The sequence below is a fragment of the Chlorocebus sabaeus genome, chromosome 22 (genome assembly GCF_047675955.1).
Source record: "Chlorocebus sabaeus isolate Y175 chromosome 22, mChlSab1.0.hap1, whole genome shotgun sequence".
Taxonomy (NCBI): Eukaryota; Metazoa; Chordata; class Mammalia; order Primates; family Cercopithecidae; genus Chlorocebus; species Chlorocebus sabaeus.
In genome coordinates, this window is record NC_132925.1 from 73,058,450 (window position 1) to 73,082,319 (window position 23,870).

At 40.3% G+C, this 23,870-nt stretch overlaps 2 long non-coding RNA genes across 2 annotated transcripts in view; both read left to right on the top strand.

The window, feature by feature from the left end:
* LOC119625876 (uncharacterized) overlaps positions 1-23,870 on the top strand; it is a 123,895-nt gene that overhangs the window by 31,882 nt on the left and 68,143 nt on the right. The window lies entirely within an intron of this gene.
* LOC140709781 (uncharacterized) lies at positions 524-9,088 on the top strand. Its single transcript, XR_012090505.1, has 3 exons — positions 524-1,039; positions 6,208-6,358; positions 8,541-9,088. It is a non-coding gene; the product is annotated as an uncharacterized lncRNA (long non-coding RNA).

Here is a 23,870-nt window from a genome sequence, read left to right on the forward strand (position 1 = left end):
CTCAATTATCTGAGAAACTCAGGACATCTCAGGTTCTGGAAATTTGCCTCAAGGGATTAACCAGTGTAATGGGGGAAGGTAGCAATCCTGTTCCCTCCCACTGCACACTCCTCTGAAATATCAAAGTTTTTCCCAGTGTTTGAATTGAGTCATATGTCAAGAAAAGCACATTGCATTCCTTTGACATAAGACAGATGCCATATGTTAAGTTTATTTTTAAATGGTGGATAAGAACGGGGAAACCATGTTCCAGTCTGAGAAAATATTGATGCTGTGGTGTTGGTGAGGCAGGTTATGGTTTAATTCTTACCTGTGGATTAAAGAATGAAAAATGAACCCACATCCACGGCCTGACATCTGTGTAAATGGTACGTAGGGATGGAGGCCTGTCTGCCTGCCTTATGTTCTTGGGATAAAGTAAATATTAAAAGGCTTGACATCTTTCCTAAGCCTAACAAAGTTGGCACAGCTGGGGCCCAGATGCACCACAGGGTGGGTGGAAGGTCTTGGGTGGGGGAGACAAGGCAGAAGTGAGTCAATGCCTTGGAGTTTAGGGACATTGGAAGAAATAGTGGGAAAAGGCTGCTTTTACCCAGAATTGTCCTTATGCACAATTGGAAAGTGGATGAAGTTGGAGTTTGAGCTGTCCCTTGTTGTGCTGGACCCCTGTTAACCTCAACAAGGATGGCATCATGTTCAAGAAGCCAAAGAGACATGGAGCCAGCAGATGAGACACAGAGTTTTATTAGTGGGAAACTTACACGCAGGGACGGTCCAGCGGCAGCAGACTGGGCAGAAGAACCACAACCACTTGCAAAAAGCATGCAGTTTATATAGCATTTTCAGTTAGCACCCTCTGCCTAACAGTTTCCACCTGACAACCTTCAATTAACCCAAAACAAAGGGCCCGGATCTCCTGTACAGCTTACATTCCACAGGATGAATCCAAGGGCTTCAAATGTGCCTCACAGACAAGGAACAAATCTCCCAGTTGGCCACTCCTGAATTCCTTAGCTGGGAACTCCAGATACACATTCAGGTGCCATACAGGGTCATTTTCAGGGTAGGCTTAAGCAAGTTATTGCCGTTGGGTGTATCTGCCATACATTCCTCCACCCATCCCCTTTCTGGCCATCCTACCAACTCACTCCTCATTCTATATTGCACTCCCACCCTTCTCAATATTTACAGTCTCTCATAATACAATCATGAGGGAAGTCTGGAAGTATCCCTTGAATCTAAAAATGCAGATGCCCCACACCTCATCTGTTTCCATCTCGGCATCATCCGACCTGCACCTTGGCAAGGAGATTTGGTCTCATGTTTGTCACCACAAGCAATTGAAACAACTGGAATGTCTGGCAACAGATGAAATAAGACATGGTAATTTTGTATTGGTTCTGAGATATCTTGTTTGTAAAATGGTACTAATATTGGCTGCTTATTTCATGGAGTTCCTTGAAGATTAAATAAGAACAGTTCTTGGCAAACAGCAGTCTATAAATTTTAGCTACCAGTATGATTATTCTACTTCTTGCTACTACTTGGAATACTGTGCAGCTGTTTTTTTTTTGTTTTTTTTTTTTAATCTATGTTCTTCTATAGTAACAATGATATTAAGGGCAAAAGAATGCAAATGAAAACAGTAAGCACAATGTACCATTTTTATTTTTATTCAAAACAGCACCAATTGCCTGCCAAGAACACACTTGCCCAGCTTATCTCATTTTTACCAGCCTCTCAGACATTCAAGAGGAACTTGAAAATAAAAAATGTACAGGAATAGCATTTATATGTTTAAAAAATTCTTCACAAAACAAAATTGTACAGTCTTGGGATATACATATGTGTATAAAAACATAGAAAACTCTCAGCAAAAATACAGATCAAACTCCTAAAGAAGTAAAGTGAGATCAGGCACGGTGGCTCACGCCTGTAATCCCAGCACTTTGGGAGGCCGAGGCAGGCAGATCGCTTGAGGTCAGGAGTTTGAGACCAGCCTGACCAACATGGTGAAACCCTGTCTCTACTAAAAATATAAAACTTAGCTGGGCATGATGGCGTGCACCCATAGTCCCAGCTACATAGGAGGCTGAGGCAAGAGAATTGCTTGAACCCAGGAGACGGAGGTTACAGTGCGCTGAGATGGCACCACTGCACTCCAGCCTGGGCGACAAAGCAAGACTCCATCTCAAAAAAAAAAAAAAAAAGAAGAAGAAAAGTGGATGAAATTTGGGGCTTTTTGTGTTTCTTTAATCTCTTAAAAAATTGAAGGGGTGTGGGTTGGGGTTAGAGGAAGGAATGATTTCAGTCTTATTCTTAATGGTTTTTGTTTTGTATAGGAATATATACTTATATACCTGTTACTTGTGCCATCAAAAAATACTTTAAAGGAGAAGAAGCAACCCATGCTCAGGTGTTCACTTTTAACCAAGTCAGGTGTTTGTTCTTGAGTAGGCATGACCTGAATCTTACAATCTCTGAAGAGGAGGGCCCCACAGCGACCTTCTAGAACAGGTGTGTGATCTACACGTGAGGGAACCGAGGCAACTGGCTTAAGGTCACATAGCAGAGGCAGTAGGGAGGGAAGAGGGGATGGAAGGAACAGGTGGCCAGCGTTGGGGTAGGGAGGAGTAGTTGGATAAAAACTAGCTAATGTTGCAGAGCAGCTAAGGTTAAGGGGGCCTGGAGGCTGGAAGAAAGGAAGATGAACTAGAAGGATGTTGAAAGGTTTTGTAGCTGAAGCACACAAAAGTAAAAATGTAGCATGCAAGTTTCTCAGGCTTTTCTCTTCCCGCTGCTTACTGAGCTGAGTGGCTTCTGGGTTTGCCTGCTCGCCATCTAGGGCCTTTGCTGGTGCTAATGCTGGGAACAGCAGAAAGATAATTTTAAAAATCCAGAAAAGCTTGAAATCTTTACATTAGAAAAGACCAAGACTCTCATGAAAGAAAATACCAGATCCAAAATGTCAAAAAATATCCAGAAAAATCTTGAAATCCTACATTAGAAAAGACCAAGACCCTCATGAAAGAAAATACCAGATCCAAAATGTCAAAAACTATCCAGAAAAATCTTGAAATCTTACATTAGAAAAGATTAAGACTCTCATGAAAGAAAACACCAGATCCAAAATGTCAAGGGTCAGGAGTCAAGAAAGAACCATGCTAGAGGGAGTCTGGAAAGCGTGGAGGTTTTAGGGAGATTTTAAAAGAGTTGGCTGCACTCCAGAGACAATGGGATAAAAGGCAGAAAAGAGAACTTTATAACATTTCTGTGAGTTAAAAATATAATCCCCTTTGCTCATTGTTTCTTGAGACTTCAGTAAAAATTTAAATTGTTCTTCGATATTTTCTGGATGTCAGACTTCATGCTGAATTGTAATGTATTGAATGGGACAGTAGACCAAGTTCCTAATGATGGCACTAAAAATTACCACTGCTGATGGAACTGGAAGGAGATAAACAACATTCTGAAATGCCAAGTTAGTATTAGGAGTGTTAGAAACAGATCCTCTCTCCAAATTGTATCTCCCAACCATCTTCACTCCTTGCTCTCATCCCTTTGTTTCTCAGGCAAATATAAAAATGACATGGTGGTCATATAAAGTCCACAATTGAAACCACTTTTTTTCCAATGTGATTTTTAGAAAGGATTTCATAACAGCACCATTTGCCTACCGGGAACACGCTCACCAACTTTTGATTCTCATCTCCATAAGCCTCTGAGACTTTCAGTGAAACTAGAAAATGGAAATATGTAAAAACAGCACATGTCAAATCATCGCAACTTGGAAGAATAAAATATTCTCTCTCTCTCTCTCTCTCACACACACACACACACACACACACACACACACACATGAGGAAGGGGGAAAAAAACCAACACATGTCTTCCATTTGTGCTGGCAGAGTACCAGGTGGGGGTGCTTAGGGACTTACTAAATTTGGTGCCCTGTTGAAAGTGTAAGGTTTTTCTACTTTGTTATAAGCAGCCACTGCAGAGTGTTGGTTTATCCGCCCTGGGTGACCTCAGCCTGGTGAATGGGTTTTATGTACTGCATTTTCCAAACAGATCAGAATATGCATTGATGTTTATGTGCAAAAAATTACCTGGGTGGCACCTTCCTATAAGAATGGAAATGATTCTCCTGAATCCCGCACACGTTGAACGAAGAATAAACAACCTTATTGAAAGAGTCTACATGACCTGGAATGCTAAAAGCCTTTGGTTTGCTTGCTGTAGTGCAAAAATATGAGAAATATTTAATGTTTAAAAATACACAATGGTATCATAATTTTGCCACAGGTTCAAAGGCAGCACAATATAACTTAGTGTATTTAAAATGTAATGTCATTGTATATTTTCAAAATGCAAACAGCAGAGAGTTTGATAAATAGCTAGAGAGCACCAGACCATATCTTATCCTTATAAAAGTGTCTCCTATGAATGCTCACTGTATCTGTCAGAACACTCTTAATATGCTCCATAGCTGAATGTGCAGACAGCAACTCTATAGAAATGTATACACCTACTTGGTGTGCGGTCTATGTCGATTCCAAGTGAAGCTTATATAAACTTCAGATGCCTAGCCTTTTGCTTTTGGAAACACATCTAAATGTTTATAATTTTCTAGATCTCTTCTATACCCGGGGCTTTAAAAATTTTATTTTTGACACAATATTCCTGTTTTTTTAAATAATCAAACCAAATTATTTATAATATATCTTGATCTGTTCTAATCTGTGTTTGATGTTTAATTGTGTATTTAAAACTATATGGGTTTTATATCATAAAATTGATATATGGTCATTATAAAATAGAATTTGTATAGTGTATGTTTAATTCAACCACAAGTAACAAAGACATAAATATGGGGATTTATCGGCTCTTGTAAAGCCTGGAACCAGGAACCAGGCGGCAGAGCAGCACTATCTAATAGAACTTTCTGTGATGATGGAAATGTTCTTTTATTTGTCTTGTCCAGTTTAGTAGCCACTAGTCACAGGTAGCCATTGAGTACTTTAAATGTGGCTTAGTACGGTTGAAGAATTAAACTTTTTATTTTATGTTATTTTAATTAATTTAAAATATTCATACGTGGCTACTGCTACCATCATAGCAAACGGCAAAAGTGGTAGCAGGTTGGTATGAAGGAGACTCATGGTCCTTCATCCTAGTGTTCTCCCGTCCATGGCTCCCGCCCTCCAGATCTCCTCATGGTCCAAAATGGCTGCCAGGATACCGCAAATCCACATTCCAAGCAGCAGAAAGCAACAGAGGCAAAAGGGCAAGTCCCTTCCCTTTCTAGAAAGCCTTTTTAGCTGTCATATACAACACTTCTACTTGCCTAGAACTTAGTCTTATGACTACATCAAGCCATAAGAAATCTGGAAAATATTTGGGGTTTGTTTTCTATGTGTTTTTGTTGTTGTTTTTGTTGTTCTGTTTTGGTTTGATTTTGTTGTTTTTTGACTGAAGAAGGGATTCGAGGGCAGGTAGTTCACAGTCCCTGCCACAAAAAGTTGCACAGTCCATCATTCCCTCCCGTTCCTGCAATCCCCAACCCAAACCCCTTATAGTCCTCAGAGATAACTGCCATTAATAACATTGGTTGTAACCATCTGGCAAATTCATTTGTACACAAACTTATACTGTTTTTACATTATGCATTATTTACAACATATCGTGGATGGCTTTCAATGATAGTATATATAGATCTACATAGTTCTACTTCATTCAGTAGACAGTAAATTCCACGAGGGCAAGAACTGGGCCTGCTGTATTCGTCTTTGTGCCCTACATATAGTAGACATTGAAAGAAATCAGCACCACTGTGTCTCAATTTATGGATGTACCATAATTTATTTAATCCATTCTTTTATCCTAACCTTCCAAATAACAAACCCTCCTGAGAAAAAACAACTTTGCTTTATTCTCAGAGAACTCTGCAGCATTAACTAAATTAGCTATGCCCCTGACAATCTAATTTTCTAATTGTCTTTCCAATCAACTGCAAAAATTGATTGTCTCCACTCTTTTGTAATTTGATTCCGTTGCTATAACAACTCAAAAATATGTATCCATGTATCTGTTACTCCAGCCATGAAGATATGTGTGGATTTAGAGGCAGCACCAGCTAAGGAAAGAATCAAACTGGTTAAAAATTCTCTTAAGAAAGGAAATAAATCACTTCTTTGTGTTTTCCAGACATCCCCTAGTACAGATATATTCTACAACTGGAGAAAAATGGTTATGATTAAGGCTTAGAAGTGGAGTGCAGTGAAGGAACTTTAGGGAAGGCTGACAACCACCCCCTCTGCTGATCCCTGTGGAATTTTGCATGGATAATGAGTAAAAAGTATAGCTGAAGAAACAGAGAGACAGTTTGGCAAACAGGAAAGAAGCAAGAACCCCTGACTTCATTTCTTGTCATTCAAAGGGTGACAGTGTCCCTTGCGTCGTGTCCAGCATCATGGTGTGAATTCAATGAAATTATCAATGTACTCACCTATCATATGTTGCCTGGCACATAGCAGCACTCACACAATCAGAGCTGTGGAAAATATTCACGTGTTTCCCACACACTGGAATGGGTCCTAAGAATCACTGAGTCCATTTAGGGAGAGAGATTTTTGGTTTTTTTCCCTTTTTTGAGAGAGAGTCTCACTCTGTCACCCAGGATGGCATGCAGTGGCGTGATTATCGGCTCACTGCAACCTCCACCTTAGGGAAAGAGATCTTTACAACAGACTCTACCATACTGAGTAACTGAGACTGTTAGGGCCTGCAATGCAGCATATTTTCATTCCTCTGTAAAGGCATCCTTACTGATATATAGTCCATACCTATTTGGGTATCCCCTTTACTAATTGATTAAGGCATTCTTGATACCTAGAGGACATAAAGACCAGCACAATATGCAGGACGGCAATGCACTAGGCCAGAAAGAAGCTCCACATTACAGACACCAGGAAATGTTTCTAAACCAGAGATCTCTCTCAGTCATCTGCACCAGAAATCCTTAGAGCTGCTAGTTAAAATGTAAATTCCTGGGGCCCAATTAAACATGCAGAATCAGCATTCATAGGCGTGAGGTCTACAGGCCTCCAATTTAACAAGGTCATTTTTGTGCATAGAAAAATTTAAAAATCATTGTCCAAGAGGGACTTAAATTGAATAACTAAATTGAATAACTGGATGCTTTTTAGAACCTACCTTGTTGAAGTGACAGAGCTGACACACTAGAATACAAAGAGGAGTAACACAGGTACCCTCTCCTCAAGAACACAGTGTCATGAGCACAGAATAGAGATGAGTAGGAGGAGAAACAGCAGAAAGGAAGGAGGGATTAACTCTTTAAGACATTGCTAGGGAAAGCTTTAAAGAACAGGTGATATCTGAGCTAGGCTTTGAAGGCTGAACAAGAGTTCACCAAGTTGCCGAGCTGGCACAATACATATTTTAGGGAAGTATTTCTCAGACATTACTGCATATAGGAATTGCCTGGGGAGCCTGTTAAAATGCAAGCTCTATTTCAGTCAGTCTGGGGTAAAGCTCCCAGATGGTGCTGATGTTCCATGGACCACATTTTGAATAGCAAAGCTCTAGAGAAAGAAATGGCATAGTCATAATGAATCAGACAAGTGTGTATTAGTATGTTCTCATGCTACTAATAAACACATACCTGAGATTGGGTGATTTTTAAAGGAAAGAGGTTTAGTGGACTCACAGTTCCACATGGCTAGGGAGGCCTCACGATCATGGCAGGAGGCAAAGGAGGAGCAAAGTCAAGTCTTACATGGTGACAGGCAAGAGAGCATGGGCAGGGGAACTCCCGTTTATAAAACCATCAGATCTCATGAGACTTATTCATTATCATGAGAACAGCACGGGAAAGACCTGTCCTCGTGATTCAATTATCTCCCACCAGGTCCCTCCTATGACACGTGGGAATTATGGGAGCTACCGTTCAAGATGAGATTTGGGTGGGGACACAGGCAAACCATACCAGTTTCCATTCTTCTGATAGCGAGGCAGGAATTACATAGTTTGTTGCGACCTTTTTGACTTCTCTTATGGAGAACCAATTGACCTCTTCCCTTCTACTCAGGAATATCATTAACCATCATTAAATATATCCCTTAGGCATCTCACCCTAGACCCTGCTACATGGAGTTACCTGAGGAAAAAGCAACTCAATCCAAAACCAACATCAGCAATTCTAAGCATTCAGTAAACTGGCCAGTACACTTTAGTGGTTGCTGTTTTACATCTATTTTCCTATATCTTTTACTCTTCTGTCCTTCACCTCAGCCACAGGTTTACTTCTTTATTTATTTTTTTTTTTTTTTGGATCCTCAAATTAAGAAACAACAGAACATACTTTCTCCAATACAAATTCTCAGTGCTCCCCAGGTCTCAACTGTATGCCACACCTCGGGGAAGCTGCCAGAGACTGACTCTCTCTTTGACTTTGTTATGTTCTCAGAAATTCCCCCTGTAATTACAGCTGTAAGTTTAACCTTTCTCCTGATCTCTAGACTGTCCTGCCAACAGAGATACAGTGAAACGGTATGGAGCATACACAGTGGAACAGAGGATACTGATGGAACAGTGTTTATAAGCACAAAGTTTGGAAGTACACAATCCTAGATAAAATCCTGTCTCTGGAATTAACTGCATGACCTTCGGCAAATTACTTCACCTCTTTGAGCCTCGCTGTCTTCCCATATAAAATAAGAATAATAAAAGCCCTTATCTCATAGTATTTCTGAAAGAGTTAAAAAAGCAAACCTAAGTAAAGGCCCCAGTACCTGGGTTGTCAGAGTTATTTTAAGAAAAAGTTGTAGCTATCATCATAATCAGACTCACTCTCCCTACTGTATAACCTCCACTGTCACCTCCATTTCAGTTCCAATCCCTGTACTGACCCAGATGCCCAGTTCGCATACCCGAACACCCTACATCCATTCACCTTCACAGTGCCTTCTATTACCCATAGGTACTACCCTGTTTTGTTTTTTTTTTTGTCTGCAGCCATTTTTCTGCTTGTGTATTTCTTCTAAAAGACTCAATCTTGTTTGCAGAGAAGGACAAATATACCCACATAAGCCACGTTTGCTATCTCACCATGTTTTATTATAAGCCTTATAGACAATCACGACAGGCAAGGAAAAAGGCAGCCTGGGAGAAAATGTTCCTCGATGCACTTGCCAAGCCAAGGTGTGGCCATGACAACCTGTGTACACACGTGGATACCACTGAGATTTTTCTGTTTAGGATTTGGCTTGTGTAACTACTGATCATATCTAATCTGTCTCATATACTTGAAGTAATTAGCTAACTACTGTTCTGTGTCCTGCAGTGCACTTGCATATTGCCACAATGACAGGCATTCCAACCTTTTGAAAGTTTGCCACTTATATCAAGATGGAATGAGGACACTTAAGCTGAATCTTGAAGCACTTAAATAGTTAACCAATTTATTGTGAAATCAGTTCGCCCTTCCACACTTAACTCTGTAAGTGTCTCAATTCATCGTATCTGGAGATTCAGTGTAGCACATGTGTTGGAAAGGAGAATTTTTTCTTTGTGTAGCATGTTGTCTTTTCTCCTGGAATAGGACAATGGGTAAGTAATGGATTATCAGGAGAAGAGAGAAAACTGACTTCCAATTAGTTTTCTTCCTCCTAGTGATTTAGGAGAGGTGAACTTTACTTCCTAAGCTGGTATTTTTCAAACTTTCAAAGATTCATTCCAAAAAATGTTCCTGTGTGCCTCCTATGCATGTGAATAGGATACGCTAGGGATACACTGATCCCAGCGCACCTCCAGGATTTCTCTGTACAAAGGTCCATGGGCGGCATCTGACTGGAACTGAGAGAGCCGTGGCACCTTCCACAAAGGCTCGTATGTACAGCAAGGGTGTGCACCAAAGGGTGCTGTTTCTCCTTTAGTTACTTATTTGAGGCAATTTGGGGTGAAGGTCCTGATCAGCATCATTTCAAATCCATTTTTCTACTCTGAGCCTTAGAAGAGGGGCTGAAGCTACTCCTTGGCTCTGCTACTAATTGTTAAACGAAACAAACATGATGCCTCCCATCACGGGGCTTGTAGTCTAGTGAGGGAAGAAACAGACAATGAATGAGGAAGCAAACAAAACATTGAATAAAGATGGTGAGAAGTGTTATTAAGGAGATGAATAAGGTAATGTGATAGAGAATAATGAGGAAGACCAGGGCAAGTGACATATAAGGAGCATTTTGAAAATGAAGCATCAGGCATACAAAGAACAGAGGAACAGGTCTGTGAGCATGTAGAAGGCACATGAGGCTAGAGGTGAGAGCAGAGTTGAGCCTGCAGTGGGGGAAACTGGGAATAAGTAGCACTAGATGAGGTTGGAGAAGAGGACAGAGCCACATCCCACAGACTCCATGTAAGTAACGGGTTTATGTGTATAATAGAAAGCCACTCAAAGATTTTGCAGAGCAGGACTCCTCCCTTTTTTATTATGTGAAATCTTACTTGTAAGACCAATATTTTAAATGATTAAAGCAGACTAACTCAGATTGAAGCAAGGATGGTGACGCAGAGCCTGCCAAAGAGGTGTTCTCCTCCCAGGCTCACTCTTGAGGCACCTCCCAGAGCCCTTAGCTCTGCAGGCCACAGTTAGCTCACCATTCTAGGCAAAGGGGAGCCAGAGCTGATATTTAAGGCAGATAATGATTTCAACTAGGGGTAAGTGAAAAGACTGGCATCAGGACCTAGAGTCACCCTGCTCTGCAGAAAACAGATTTGAAATGATACTGATCAGGGCAGTCACATGATTTCTGTTAGCATTGTTCAGCATCCCAAGCCAGGATTCGAGGAAGTGGACGGCTGGAGTTGGGTAAGACATTTGCAACCAGAGCTCTAAGATGTTGGTTATAGGTCCTAGTTTGCTAGGAAAGAAGAACATAACTCAGGGGAGGATTGGAAGGAGAAAGGAAGTCAAGGAAATAGAGGCCCCAGGAGATCAAAGGGAAGATTAGCTGGGCAAACACAAGGAAAAAGCAGAAGAAGAGAGTGCCAGGGGTATTGGGTAGAGATGTTTTGGGTGACAAGATCCAAAGTGCAGCTTGTGACTGGGAGTGGTGGCTCACACCTGTCATTGCAGAGCTTTGGGAGCCGAAGGCAGGAGGATCACTTGAGGCCAGGAGTTTCAGACCAGCCTGGGTAACATAGCAAGACCCCATCTCGATCACAAGGTCAGGAGATCGAGACCATCCTGGCTAACCCGGTGAAACCTCGTCTCTACTAAAAAATACAAAAAACTAGCCGGGCGAGGTGGCGGGCGCCTGTAGTCCCAGCTACTCGGAAGGCTGAGGCAGGAGAATGGCGTGAACCCGGGAGGCGGAGCTTGCAGTGAGCTGAGATCTGGCCACTGCACTCCAGCCTGGGCGGCAGAGCCAGACTCCGTCTCAAAAAAAAAAAAAAAAAAAAAAAAAAAAAATTTTTTTTTAATAGCTGGATGTGGTGATACATGCCTGTAATCCCAGCTACTCAGGATGCTAAGGCAAGAGGATGACTTGAGCCCAGGAGATTGAGGCTGCAGTGAGCTATGGAGTACCACTCCACTCCAGCCTGGGCAACAGAGCAAGACCTGGTCTCAAAAAATAATAATTTTAAAAGTAAATACCTAAACAAGAGAGAGAGAAAAAAAAAAAAAAAAAAAAAAAAAACAGGCTGGGCATGGTGGCTCATGCCTATAATTCCAGCACTTTGGGAGGCCAAGGTGGGTGGATCATTTGGAGCCAGGAGTTCGAGACCAGCCTGGCCAACATGGTGAAATGCCATCTCTACTGAAAATACAAAAATTAGATGGGCATGGTGGCATGTGCCTCTAGTCCCAGCTACTTGAGAGTCTGAAGTATGAGAATCACTTGAATCACAGAAGCTGTAGTGAGCCAAGATCACGCCACTGCACTCCAGCCTGGGCAAAAGAGCGAGAATCTCAAAAAAAAGAAAGAAAAAGAAAAAAAAAAATCGTGACTTGTTCATTACTAAGACAAGTGCAGTTAAAGGTTGGTGGAATGTAAGAGACCCAGGAAATGTGAAGTCATTGGCTGACTGAGCAGTAGGAGTGCTGATGTCACGCAGGAGACGGTAGGAAGGATGGGCAGAACTGTAGGCTGGGTATGGATGAGAATTCATCAATGTATCACGGTGACAACAGTGGGAAGAGGGTGAAAGAGCTGAGTTATGGAGTCTTAAAGAGCAAAGCTTATTTGTTTTAATTTAATCAGTATTTCAGACACCCAAAAGTGTATTTAAAAAGGTATTTATTATCCTTTGTAACTGTCACTCAGCTTAAGAAAGCTTTATACCAACACTGTTGCAGCCCCCGTGTAAATCCTCATGCATTTGTTCTCCTTTCTACTCTCACCAATATAACCACTGTTCCAATATGATGCTTATTATTTCCAAGCATTGCTTTACTTTTTTACTACATATAAAGTTTCCTTAAATGAAGCTTTGTTTTCTATGATATACTATGTATTTGTTCACAATATGCTTTTTTTTTTAGTTGGAATTTCATTCTTGTTGCCCAGGCTGGAGTGCAATGGTGTGATCTCGCCTCACCACAACCTCTGCCTCCTGGGTTCAAGCAATTCTCCTGCCTCAGCCTCCCGAGTAGCTGGGATTATAGGCATAAGCCACCATGCCCAGCTAATTTTGTATATTTAGTAGACAGGGTATCTCCATGTTGGTCAGGCTAGTCTTGAACTCCCGGCCTCAGGTGATCTGCCCACCTTGGCTTCCCAAAGTGCTGGGATTACAGGCCTGAGTCACTGCACCTGGCCCACAATATGCTTTTATCATTAAACAGTAAATTGTGAGATTCATCCAAGTTGAATATATATAATATACAATGTAATATACATTATATATAATGAACATAAAATGCAATATATATTATATATTATAAATATGTGTAATATATATTATATAATGTATAAAATATTTACTATAACATGTATATACTACATACTATATAGTATATATAGTATACACATAGTATACTATATACTATATACTACAGTATATAGTGCTGTATGGTATACAGCATACCATATACTATATAGTATACTATATACTATATAAATATATACTAGATATAAAAATACATGTTATATAATAGATATTATATTTTATAATATATATTTTATATTTTATATATTTTAAAAAATATTTTTAAAATATATTTTTAAAAAATATATTTTATAATATATTTTATAATGTAACATATAGTATATACATATTATGTAATATGTATTTTTTACATTATATAGTATATATGTATCATATAATGTATAAAATATATACATTATTTTCCTGAATATATGTACACATTATTTTCCCTAATATATAGAGTATATATAATGTATAAAATATGTATACATATTATGGAATATGTATATATTATATATGTATTATATAATATGTATATAAAATATGTTATATGTTATATGTATATATTTCATATATAAATATATGTATACATGTATACATTAATTATAATATTTATTTATATTACAAATTATGCTTATTGTATATTTATATATTTTATAGTATACATATATTAAGTATTTAATATATATTAAGTATATGTAAGTATAAATGTATATTAAGTATACATAAAGTATGGTATACATGTATCAAGTATATAATATATAATATATATCATATATAAAATATATATAAAATCTATCATATATAAAATATATGTAAGGTATATATGCATACATATACAGAGAGGGAGAGTTCACATTCACTGCTGCATAGTTTTTTATCGTGTGAATATGCAATTTATCCTTCTTCCTCTTGGAGAACATGAAGTCATTTCTAATGTGTCTCATTTCAAACACTGCTCCAGTGAACATCTTTGTATGTATCTTCATGTGTGTCTGGGTGAGAGCTGCTCTGGACTTAGCTAGCTGTGAAACTGTTGGTCATAGTGTGAGGGCTTCTTTAACATGACTAGATACTGCCAAATTGCTCTTTCGTGTAGTCATAGACATTTATATTCTCTCCAGGAGTCTAAGTTTCCATTACTCCATATCGTCATCTCCACTTGATATGATCCAACTTCTTAATAGGGTGTGAAATGATATTTACTATGGTTTTGGCATCTACTTCCCTAATTACTAGTGTGGTTGAGAATCTTTTCATATTTTTGTGGGTATTCATGTTTCTTGGTCTGTGGTTTGCTTCAATGTATCTATTACCCATTTTCTGTAAATAGGTGTTATTTTTTAATTGGTATATAGAGCCTCATTATATATTCTAGACACTAATTCTGAGTGGCAAATCCATTTTTAACTTTTTTAAAATTTTCTTTTTGCTATCTTTTGTTGAGCCTATTTTCTTAATTTTAACATTGAAAAATGTATCGGGGTTTTCTGTGCTGTATTTAAGAAATCCTCAAAGGAGAAGTTCTAGAATGAGTGTGGTCTGGAAGCATCCATGGTAAGTGAGGGAAAATCTGTCTTTTACTTTTTGTCCTGAGTTATAGAAAGTAAGAAAGAGTGAATGGCCTCTACATAGAAAAGAGATTGCTATGAAGTTTTCTAGGGAAAAGACTGCATTATATAGTGATATTTCATGTCAAGCAAAGAGAATTCTAGAGACTTCAGTAGAAGGGGGTTGGTAGTGGACAGGCAGGACAAGGAATGAAAGAGAAAGGATGAGTAAGGCAGAGATGAAGAAGAAAAGGAAGTGGTTGTAAGGGCTCACTTCCCGGCCAGTGATCATGGATCCCAGCAGCAAAGGGAGGCAAAGTGGAAGAGGGAACTGTTGTAGCTCTCTCCAGCCCCTGGGCTCTTTGCCAACTTAAATGTACATGCGAATCACCTAGGGATCTTATTAAAATTCATATTCTAATTCAGTAGGTCTGAGGCCCAAGGCACTGCATTCCTAACATTAAAATTCATATTCTAATTCAGTGGGTCCGGGACCCAAGATACTGCATTCTTAACAAGCTCCCAAGCAATGCTGATTCTAATGGTGCAGAGCCTATGAAGATAGTGCACCATCCTTTGCATCCTTCAACAGTGCATTTCACAATAAGCTAAATGGTTTCAGAAAGAGTATTCGCAAACAACAGATCTACAAAAATATTGTTTGACCCAGAACGTTTCTAGTTTCTTCCAGAGATTTATACTTTTTTCCTTCTTCCAGTTCCCCAGGTCATCAGACTAAACACCCAGGCATGTGAATAACAAGGTCGGAGGCCATTGCTTTGACAGGAGACAGCTGGTGCCTGGGCCAGGCGATGAGAACTAGGCTGGGCTGTCTAAGGGCTTTCTGGTGACTGAGGAAGCTGAACTGACTCAGGCTGATGGCACAGAGTCTCTTAAAAGAAAATGGGAGGAAATGCCTGAAAACTAAGCTTCGGATCCCATAGGGAGGGTAGAAGGGCTAACCTCACTTGGCACAATTTGTATGGAGTTGTTCTAGAAGAGTCAGGCAAATATGACATCCAGGTATCAGGTTGTACAATGGCTTCTGCTAATTCGAGCACCTAAACTAGCCGAGTTAGTATTCCCATCCTAAGGATATGTTATCATGAATGGTCCCATCTATTTATCTATCTGCCTATCATGGGGACAATAATCATCTGTCAGTTTATTTTTCCCAGAAATCTATGAACCACTTTTAAGCCCAGGGCTTTAAAGAAATAGAGGAGGCTGGGCTTGGTGGTTCATACTTGTAATCCCAACACATTGGGAGGCTGAGGTGGGAGGATCCCTTGAGTCCAGGAGTACAAGACCAGCCTGGGCAACATACTGAGACCCTAACTCTAAAAAGAGGAAGAGGAAGAGGAGGAAGAGGAGGAGGAGGAGAAGGAGGGAGGAAGGAAGAAGAAAGAAGAAAGAAGGAAGAAGGAGAAGAGGAGGAGGAGAGAAAGAAGAGAAGAGACGAGAAGAGAAGGAAATTCAAGCCCTCATTGAGAGTTTGTCATTTACTAGCTGGATAACCTGGGGGAAAGGCCACTTCACCTCTCTGGATCTCAATTTCCTCATTGATAAAATGGAGAAAATGATGTTAATACTTTCTAAAGATTACAGTTTGTGATTTTCCTTTCATTTGGTTATTTTTAGCTCATTTAAATCAAAATTTCTATCGGGGAGCTATGAACATCCATGTGCTTAGCAAATGCTGAGGTCCTTTAGTCTGACTGAGAAATGAGAGAAAAAAAACCATCTCTTGAAGGAACAGTGGAAATATTGTGGCTTCAACAAGACTGCTATAGATCTGTTACCTTGTGGACACAGTCCAAGGGTGTTTTGGTTCATCATGAGAAATGCTCAATCCAAGAACTCTTAGACCTTGTTGGAGCTCAACTGATATAATTTTAAGGTGATTTTGCCTTCCGCCATGAAATTCATTATTTATTACTCTGAATGGCCTAAATCTACTGACCTGTTTTTGCTGTGCTGACTGAAGAGGCACCTTTCCATTTGTAAGAAATGTATTGCTTTAGCCATGAATTATTTTCTCTGAGCTACATCGTATGTTGGTTTTCCCCCAATTTTTTTTTTCTTTTTAAAAAAATAATGTTGGGGGTTTCTATCCTGTTAGTAGAAAATGGAGATCAAAAGACTTGCACATTGTCTTGAAATTCAGTTACTAGGTTTTTTTGTGTTTTCTTTTTAAACACCAAACCTTGGAATCAGGGCATCTGAGTTCTCCTTTGTTGTTGCCTGTTTTGCAAAAGAGAAATGAAAACAAGCCCTTGGAAGACACTAGAGCCCAGAGCATGGAAAAGTTTATTGTCTTGAGGGATCCATGAAGGGTTTCAGAAGTTTGAGACGAGAACAGGAATTTGAGAGGCCTCAAAAATACTCTACTTTCAGGAGGGCACTGGGATTCAACTGGGAGGCAAAGGCTGTTTTAAACAATGAGGGCAACCTTTCTCTTTTGCTACCAGTGAGATGTCAGAACTGGTCCTTACCGTGGGGGAGGGGGAAAAAAAGACAGAAAAATTCCCTCCACAAGGACCCAGTGTTAAAATGCTGAGCTGCAATTATACTTCAAGGAGATGCCCAGCTGGAAGTATTTGAAAGGATTTTGACACCCAGTGGAAAACTCCGGAAGGGATTCTGGGGTTAGAGGTCGTGTGTGTAGCCTTAACGGCTACCTAGGACAGAGCTGTTTTTCTATCAGCACTTGACAGGTGAGTCGTGGACATCACATCTGCCTCCTGAGGGAGCTGACAAAATGTCAGGGCTCCACGCCCAGCTCAGCTTAGCATCACTCACTGCAGACCCTTGTACAAACAGTTTCCAGTCTCCAGGCCCTTTCTTTCCATTCAGCCTTTTTAAAAGTTAAACAAAGTCACTGACCATCACAAAGAAAATATTTAAAGCATTGCATGGAAAAAAGGGGGTGCAAAATTGGACTGTTTACTTTGCTGTGTTTGGATTACAAACAAATATTCACACCTGTGTTAGGCCTCCGGCTGATGAAGCACCTAGCCAACTATTTGAAACAAACACATTTTCATACTTTTCATAACTCCAAGTTATTTTAGCATATATTGCCAAGACTACAAATTAAAACACGAAGAAGAAAAAGAGCAGTGTATTGTGTGGGTGATTAACCACGGGAGGAAAATTGCTAAATTGGTGGAACCTCACCACCAATCTGTGATATATTTCATTTCTGCATTCAACAATCTTGCTGGAGGTGGAATATCTTTAAAGTAGCATTTAAAGAATTGATGGTGCTGATAGATTGCTCCAACACATAAACTAAAAATTAGTGGATACCTTTCACTGCAACATTCATGCCAAGCATTAAAATCGGAACAAAAATCAAAGTCAAGAAAACTAGCATGATCAATTTAGTAAAAAATGTGGTCAGGTCAGCCTCACTAAGGGCAGTTTCTTGTTTTTAACTATGGTCAGCCCAGTAGCATAGTAACTCCATAGTACCCAAATATTGATTGGGTTTCCAACCTCTGAAGTCGGCTGACTACTTAGAGACAGCTCCTATCAACAAACAAATGAGGCCTTTGCTGCTTCACTCTGTGCAGTTAAGTGCATCTTCTTGAGAGATCTTCAGAGGTAATTACCTGGTTATTTTTAGAGCCATGGGGAGCACTGTTCCCTTGTGCATTTCCCTCACAGATCTGTGCAAAGTTATTTGCTGGATTTGACTTTCTGGAATTCAGGGTTGGCTCAGGGACAAAGTGAGCCACTTATAGTTGCCAACTGGTAGCCAGACACTATAGCAGACACAACCAACGAGGTTCTTTGCATGATGGCTGAGCTCCGTGGGTGGTCCTCGTGTTCACACAACTGACTTGCCCCGTAGAGACCCCAGGCAGCTCCAGAAGCTTCTGAAATTTTTGGCGAATGTTGAAAAAAATATATATGGAGAGCCATTTTCTTAGGTGAAGGCTGGTAGATTTGTATTCAACTTTTAGACTGAAAATGAGCTCCGGCCGTGGGCTCTCCTTCTCCTTGTAGATACTGGGTATGCATGGTTACCAATCACAAAGCCACCTCGTGATTGGTCCTGAAGGGTATTTTCATTTTGAAATGGCTGGAATATTTATGGAGTAAGGACTGTGTGCTGGAGGAGGAATGAGGCCACACTCAGAAATGAATGAAGCAGGGATCCTGGCCTAAGGAAGGTTTTCTTCTGTTAGGGAGGTGAATCACACACGGGTGATTTTTAACACCAGAAAGAGCTGTGGAAATTCTAAAGAGGGTGATGCCTTTCTTTGAGGATAGCAGAAAGGAAGTTGATTGAGAAGAGAGATTAGAGTTTCTCAACCTTGGCACTCTTGATATTTTGGACTGGATAATTATTATTTGTTTGGGGGTGCTGTCCTTTGGGTTGGAAGACATTGAACAACATCCCTGGCCTCGACTCATCAGATTCCTGTAGCACACAGACTCTCGTTGTGACGACGATCAAAAGTGTCTGCAGACATTGCCAAATGTCCCCCAAATGGGAATAGTCACCCCTTATTGAGAAGGGCTAGTCTAAGGTGTTGTTTCTGAGAGTTAGACCAAGGGTGAATTGCATCAGAATCACCTAGGGGCTTGTTAAAAACACCATTTCCTAGGCTTCCCTCCCACCCCTGATGAATCAATCCATATCTATGCATAGGTCCCAGTCCTTGGCTTCCCCTGCCCCCTGCCCCTGATGAATCAATCCATATCTATAAGTAGGTCCCAGAAGTCTGGCTTTTAGCAAGTTTCTCAAGTGAGCATAGCAGTAAAACTGGCTGCAGGCATATGAGTTTTACCTGTTTGGTAAAGTTGTCCTTCTGATCAAAGAACAGAGTATCACTAATGCTTTAAGGGAGGCTCTTGGGAACTTGAAGTAAGGTACTCCTGTAGATTTGATTCAGGCCTGACTTCCCTTTATTGAATTTTTTTTTATGTCAAGCTATGCTGAAAGGAGGTTCTCCATCCTGACTACATATTAGAATCACTCAAGGAACTTTGAAAATTATGGATGCCTGAGCTCCACCTCCCAGAAAATCTGATTTGATTCAACTGGGGTATGGTGTGGGCATCAAGATTTCCTAAATCTCGCTGGGAGACTCTAGTACGTTTCCGGCATTGAAAACCGCTATCCTAGATCAGATTCTCAAAGCGGAATGTGTTTAAGAATTACATGCAGTGCTTATTAAAATATAGATATCTGTCCCCCAATCCCTGCTAGGAACTGAGGTTGAGTAGTACTGAGATGGCATCCAGATATCTTCATTTTTAACAAGCTTATAACCACGCACTGTCACATATACTCACAGACATCCCCATAGACATACGCATGTACATACATCAGCTACAGAGCCATTTTGAGGACTACTAGGTTACAGTACTTGGGTATTACCTATAATGAAAACAGGAATGACCTCCCCTTATGAAAGCAGATTGACTCTAGGAGAAGGCGATGCAGAAGACTAGAGTCCATTATGGGGGAGTCCCAGATCCTCAAAGTAAGATGATTCCCCAAATCAAGAAATGAGGATTAGGTAAGAATATGTAACTGTGGTCTATAAAGGATAATCTTCCTACCTATGTATTTATTTTTAATATACAGACAACAAATGGAGGCCATTCCTTGTGTCTTAATAGGAAGCAGTCACCCTCAAAAGGAACTAAATCATCACCTTGGGAATTGTGGTGTGGCCAGTCATGAGACATGCATGTGGAGACTGAAGGCGTATGTGACTCTCATTCCTGCTGGAACCTGGATTCACTCACCCATGTATTCAGCATGTGAGAAGAAACCATTCTATACCCAATCCTCAAGTAGACATGGATGATACAAAGATTATTTTTAAAACACAAGTTCCTGCTCTGAAGAGGTCATCTAAGTCATCATAAATCCCTGAGCAGAAGCTTGAAGAAAACAGAGACACCACAGAAAGAAGGCAGGGATGGCCAACAAGTCCAGAATATGTGAGAGTTGGAGTCCAGTGAAATTTTTTTTCGTATTTTGCTCTTTGCAACGATAAGATAATGAGCTAAAGTAAGCAGGTCATGGCACCCCAAAAAAGCTTTTCAGAGTTTGCTTCTCTTGAGATTGATTTTAAATGTGGTGTTCAGCAGTTACCTCCAGTGATGGAAATGAAAGGTAGCAGCCCCAAGAGAGCCAGGAGCAAACACTGGCCTGGCCCTGCTCATGTGGACACTGGGCATTCCCTGTTCTCCAACGGGACCAGCTCTTTGGATGCTCACCAAAAAGTCAGCTGCCTCTCCCTCTCCAAATTTATTTCAGTCAGGCTTATTGCACCTGAAATAATAAACTCTGAGGTTACATGTCCCAAATCACCTGTCCTTTCTATTTCCCTCCCGCCTTGTGGCAGCCCACACTCAGTTTGAGTTCTTTAGAGAGGCGTTTGTAAACTGGGAGCAGTCTGTGAATCGCAGGCCTGCTATGGAGAAGTTATCTAGCCCCTCTGAGTTTCGTTTTCCTCCTCTGTGGAATAGGACTGATAGGGTTGTCAAGAGAGGATTAAATTCTCCCCACTTATCCTCAGTGGGGTAGCTCCTCCTTTTATTAAGATTTCAGCTTAAATGTACTCCCTTCAGAGACCACCCAATCGCTTTCTGTCATGTTGCCCCATTTTAGTTCTCTGCATAGCACTTACTATCTTTGTTCATAAACTCATTGATTGTCTCAGACTGGAAGTCTTCAGAAAGCAGGAACTCTGTGTATCTTGTTCACTGCTGTATCTTTAGCACGGAGAATAATGCCTGGCACATAGGAGGCTCTCAGTAAATTTTTATTAACTCATATGTGCAAAGGACCTAGTACGGTACCAGGTACTCAATAGGTGCTCAATAAATGATAATCATAATTATAATTTTTTGAGACGACACAGGATTTTGATTTGGAGAATCTTACTGTATTTATGAAAATGATGATAGGGGCTTCATGTGAGAGATGCCATGACTAATAAGGCTGGTTACTGACTGGGGGCCAGGACGGTGCCAGGGCAAAATGTTTTTGTTGTTATTTCTAATACTTCTAGTATCAAATTTAATGCAACCTATGCTGTTTTCTCTAATGCTATTAAAACATGATTGCTTATAATTTTTAAATGAATTCCATCATCGACACAAATGATGTGTCCAGAGACACAAGCGTGCCCTCTTGATTTCTCTCTCTTCATCTAACTTTTCTCCTGCTTTAGTGATCTGAGGTTACTGAAAATTAGCTTGTGTTACTTACTGCAAGCAACCCAAAACTAACCTTATTGATTTTGCTTTCATCTTACCTTGGGGCAAATAATAGACCCATAAATCTGAGTATAAACCAGTAAGAATTTTTTCCTGAAGATGCTGTTCAAAATCATATCATAAACATACAGTCTTACAAACAGCATGGTAGATTTAGGCAGAAGCAGTTATGTGTGAGGGTTTTTTTTTTTTTTCTTTTAACTGTTTTATAATTGAAGGGGTTAAAGTAGACAGTTTTAGAGGCTTTTGTGGAAGACTCTGGGAGTGATCCAACATGGAGTGGTAGCCCACAGGATCTGACAGAGAATGCCATTGATAAAAGTCCAACATGTCTTACTATTTCCTTGGTATAAGAAAGTTAAAACTGAGATGGCTGGGTGCGGTGGCTCACGCCTGTAATCCCAGCACTTTGGGAGGCCAAGGTGGGCAGATCACGAGGTCAGGAGATCGAGACCATCCTGGCTAACAAGATGAAACTCTGTCTCTACTAAAAATACAAAAAATTAGCTGGGCGTGGTGGCAGGCGCCTGTGGTCCCAGCTACTCGGGAGGCTGAGGCAGGAGAATGGCGTGAACCCAGGAGGCAGAGCTTGCAGTGAGCCGAGATCGCATCACTGCACTCCAGCCTGGGTGACAGAGTGAGACTCCCTCTCAAAAAAAAAAAAAGGAAAAAGAACCGAGATAATAATGTGTCAAAAGCCAGAAAAATTGTACTCCCTTTCTTCATCACAAATGAGTAAACACATCTGATCATTATCATGACCTCCACGGAACATGTGGTCTACGTCTCTGTTTCACAGTCATTGCACTGTATGTCTAAAGAGGATGCTCGAGTGAACTGCATGCTCAGGATGATCAGTTGTTTCTAAAACTGACAATTACAGCCGGAGTCAGAAACTTTTAGTGACCAGAAATGTAGTTTTCTTCACATTTTCTGTCGTTCAGGTCACCCTGCGCCATGTTCAGGTCTTTTTCAGGAAGGACACTTGGACCAAGCAAAAGAAATAACATCAACAATGATAATAGTCACAACTATTATTTATTGAGTACATACTATGTGCAAGGCCCTGACTAAAGACATTAGAGATGTGATCTCACAGTCAAATCTTCTTCCTCTTTTTTCTCTAATAGGAGTGTCAGAAGTAAAATTAATAAAGATCCTCTGCCTAGATGGGTACTTTGTGTAAAGAACCACCTCACATTCATATTAAGAATACATCGTTCAAAATATTCTCCAAGACACGCTAGGGACTGGGAAGATACACAGATTCAAAGAAGATTGTAATAGACAAAAGCTTTATGTTCCAAAACATTCATGTCGCATTATTTGTATGAGCAAAAATCCAAAGTGGCTATCAAATAAGAGAATGATTTGGTACATTATGGCACATTTGTGTCTGCAATACTATGAACTTATTAAAAATCATGTGGATCAATACTGATAGACAGGAAAACATGCTGAGTGAAACACAAATAGACATAACACATGCACGCACCCATCTCTGCTTATGGAAATTTGTACACATATGGGTAAGGTCAGAGAAAACTTGGGAGATGTTTACTAAATCATTTTATTTTATTTTATTTTATTATTTTTTGGGGGGGCAGAGTCTCGATCCCTCGCCCAGGCTGGTGTGCAGTCGCGTGATCTCGGCACACTGCAAGCTCCACCTCCCGGGTTCACACTTTTCTCCTGCCTCAGCCTCCCGAGTAGCTGGGACTACAGGCTCCCACCACCATGCCTGGCTAATTTCTTGTATTTTTTAGTAGAGACAGGGTTTCACCGTGTTAGCCAGGATGGTCTCAAAATCTCCTGATCTTATGATCTGCCTGTCTCGGCCTCCCAAAGTGCTGGGATTACAGGCGTGAGCCACCGCGCCTGGTTGATGTTTACTAAATCATTAATCCTACTCATCTTACATTAGGAATGGAAGAATGCTGGGTACTTTTTACCTTTCTCTTTGTATTTTCCTACAACTTTTTAAAGTTCTTATAATAAGCCTATGAATGTGTATGACTTTTGAAAAATAGACTTTTTAAAGAGCAGTTTTAAGTTCACAGAAAGATTAAGCAGAGGGTACAGAGAGTTCCCATATACCCTCTACCCAACTGCCCTAGG